At 41.7% G+C, this 3,763-nt stretch overlaps 1 pseudogene; it reads right to left on the bottom strand.

The window, feature by feature from the left end:
- Window positions 1-231: 231 nt before the first annotated feature.
- LOC116074172 lies at window positions 232-408 on the bottom strand (annotated as a pseudogene).
- Between the last annotated feature and the right edge of the window lie 3,355 nt (window positions 409-3,763).

Raw genomic sequence — 3,763 nt, 5'->3', positions numbered from 1 at the left:
CAGAGATGAGAAGCAGAGTGCCCTCTTCCTCAGCTTAACCACACCAGAATCACACCAGGAAAGGGAATACAACTGTGTTCTATCGCTGAGATTTTGAGTGGCTTTGATCCTGTAGCTCAAGCCGGTGTGTCTAAATGGCTCCACATGTTTCTTATGATGCAATACAACTCTCTTAGTTGCTTTTCTTTTTCTCTTTCTTTCTTATTTTTGCTTTCTTTCTTTTTGGTGGGGGCAGGGCTAGAGGAGAACTCAAGCTCATTCCCCCCCCCCCGCTATCACAAATTATGCAGTCGAATTCCCTGAATTTAAAGAAATCACAGGATTTGAAATACTTGGCATGCAAAGGATAATAAATCACCTGAGAAAATCACATTCATGATCATGGTGTCTACCCTGCCAGGTAAGTATCTTAGTTGCTTTTTCTATTGCTGTGCTAGAATACCATGAACAAAAAAATGCTTACAAAAGGAAACATTTAATTGGGCTTACAGTTTCAGAGGGTTAGAGTCCATGATGGTGGAGCTAATGTATGGTATGGAAGCACAGGAAGCCCTGGGCACTTGAGGTTCTGAGTGAATGTGTGTTGTTGACATAAGCCCTCCATGCCAAGGACCATAACTTCAGACTTAGGAAAGTAGCAAAGCCTTCCCCTTGGTGTGAGATGCAGAGGGATGGCAAAGCCTTTCTCTGGCCAATGTACAGATAGTGATACTGTGTGCAAAAAAACTCAACCATGGGTTTCTCCCTCTTTCCCTTGCTATATTTATGGCATTAAAAACTATTTCCCTACAGAGACTGCTCCTACTCATATTAGTTAAATCTCCTACTCAATTCAATTGTAGAGTATAAACCATACCTCTTTGTTCAGGTGTCTACAACAACCTCTCCTCCCTATTTGAATGCGTATTATTCACACATTGAGCTTCTCCATTAAAGAGTCCAGTCAACCCAGTCACCTGTGGTGTGTGTGTGTGTGTGTGTGTGTGTGTGTGTGTGTGTGTGTGTGTGTTCACCCTTTTTCACACTCTAATGAGTTTCCTCTCTGGAGCCAGATTGGGCATGGCAGCATGGTGGCAGAAATAGCTGAGAGGTTACATATTTATCACCAAGTACCAGGCAAGGAAAGTATGCCAGGGATGTTGGGAAGCTTTTAAAACCTTAAGCTGGCTGCTAGTGATACACCTCCTCCTACAAGGCCACATCTTCTAATCTTTCCCAAACAGCTACCAACTGAGAATGAAGTATTCCAACGCCTGAGATTTATGGGAGACACCAAATCACCACATTCTACTTCCTGCCTCCTATAGTCTCATGGTCATATCAATACATATCAACATGTATTCAGGCTAACTTTGAACTTCTTTCATAGTCTTTCACAGTCTCCACACTATTTGAAAGTCCAAAGACTTTTCTGAGACTCAAGGCAATCTCTTAACTGTAGCACCCTATAAAATCAACGGACAAATCACATACTTCCAACATATAATGGCACAGAATATACATTGCCATTCCAAAAGAAAATTCAGGCACTATGAAGAAAGAGCAAACTAAGCAGGGCAACCTACAAATCCTGCAGCTCTGTATCCAAGGTCAAATGGTTAGCTATGCCTGCTCATCTAGCTTTAGTTGCCTGAAAGACTCAGCTCTGTCTCAGGTTAGTCTTGTTCTCTCTGGACAGCTCTCCTTGGTAGACATCCCACAGAGCTATCATGCCCAACATTTTAGGACCTCTAAATCAATCCAGGTATCAGTTCACTCAGCAGCATCTGAAGGCTCCTTGTTCTCTTAAGACCTTTATGTAGGGATCTCCCTACAACACACTATCTAGACACAGAAGTTCTTCTTAAGTACAGAGAAAGATTCCATAACATCTTTACTTATGTATCTTTTGTGACTTTAAAGCCAGAACCATGCTTGCAATGCTTCCAAGTTTTGTTTTCCCCTGGAGAATTAGCCAGGTTACCAGAACTATATTTACAGTGGCTTTCTTTGTTGTTTTTCAGAATATTTGGAAGCTTGGATGGATGGGATCTTCCTCTGAGGGCATCTCTCCCTTTAGTTCCTTATAGGTTATTCCCTCCTCAATTGCCTTATCTCTTTCAGCACAACCCTAAGCTCCAGCCTTACATTTCCTAGTCTCCATTTCTCTTCAAACTGAGTATTTTGTATTTCCTTTTGTCCCTTTTGTATTTCCTTTCATCAGACCTCAGTATATTTAAGTACCAGATAGGCAATTTTGATGCAGAAATAAAGTTATGAAACTATAGTTAAATGTGATGTAAAAAAAAAATGTGTTTTGCATTTTCTTTGTTGTGTCGATGTTTTCTATGATATCTTCTGCCCCTGAGATTCTCTCTTCTTTCTCTTGTATTCTGTTGGTGATGCTCGCATCTATGTTTCCTGACTTCTTTCCTAAGATTTCTAACTCCAGAGTTGTCTCCCTTTGTGATTTCTTAATTGTTTCTACTTCCATTTTTAGGTCCTGGATGGTTTTGCTCAATTCCTTCACCTGTTTGTTTGTATTTTCCTGTAATTCCTTAAGGGATTTTTGTGTTTCATCTTTAAGGGCTTCTACTTGTTTACTCGTGATCTCCTGTAATTCTTTATGGGATATTTTTTGTTTCCTCTTTAAGGGCTTGTACCTCTTTACCTGTGTTCTCCTGTGTTTCTTTAAGGGAGTTATTCATGTCCTTCTTAAATTCCTCTAGCACCATCAGGAGATATGACTTTAGATCCAAATGTTGCTTTTCCGGTGTTTTGGGATATCCAGGACTTGCTGTGGTGGGAGTACTAGGTTCTCATGAAGCCAAGTAGTCTTGGTTTCTGTTGGTAAGATTCTTGTGTTTGCCTTTCGCCATCTGTTGATCTCTGATGTTTGATGTTCTTGCTGTCTCTGACTAGAGCTTGTTCCTCCTGTGGGTCTGTAAGCTGGTGTCAGCACTTCTGGGAGATCAGCTCTCCTCTGGTAAATCCTAGGTGCAGATGGCTGTGGATCAGTTGTCTGTCCTGAGTCCTGGGATCAGAGCACACCCTGGAGGCAGGATCTCTGCTTGTGGGAAAGGTGCAGAGAGGGCTGTGGTTCTGATGTCCCATCTAGGTGTGGTCTGAGGTAGAAAGGATCCTGACTAGGCTGCCCTGCGACTTCTGAGGCCTGAGCCTCCTGGCTGGTCCCACCTTAGAAAGTCACCATAGAGAAAAATGCAGATCTTACCTGAGTCCCTAGGTTAAAACACTCCCTGAAGGCAGGCACTCCACTTGCAGGGAAGGGGCAGAGAGGGTTATAGATCCACTGCTGTCACTTCTATTTGTAGACTGAAGTTGAGAGGATCCTGTTCCTGCCACCCTGCGACTTGGAAGTAGAAACAATTAAGAAATCACAAAGAGAGACAACTCTGGAGTTAGAATCTTAGGAAAGAAGTCAGGAAACATAGATGCAAGCATCACCAACAGAATACCAAAGATAGAAGAGAGAATCTCAGGTGCAGAAGACACCATAGAAAACATTGACACAACAATCAAAGAAAATGCAAAATGCAAAAAGGTCCTAAGCCAAAACATCCAGGAAATCCAGGACACAATGAGAAGACCAAACCTAAGGATAATAGGAATAGAAGAGAGTGAAGACCTCCAACTTCACTAAATATCTTCAACAAAATTATAGAAGAAAACTTCCCTAACCTAAAGAAAGAGATAACCATGAACATAAAAGAAGCCTATAGAACTCCAAATAGACTGGACCAGAAAAGAAATTCCTCCCGCCACA

Source organism: Mastomys coucha, unplaced genomic scaffold (assembly GCF_008632895.1).
Source record: "Mastomys coucha isolate ucsf_1 unplaced genomic scaffold, UCSF_Mcou_1 pScaffold23, whole genome shotgun sequence".
NCBI classification, from domain to species: Eukaryota; Metazoa; Chordata; class Mammalia; order Rodentia; family Muridae; genus Mastomys; species Mastomys coucha.
The sequence above is the reverse complement of the archived record's forward strand: the minus strand, read 5'-3'. Positions and strand labels throughout refer to the sequence as shown.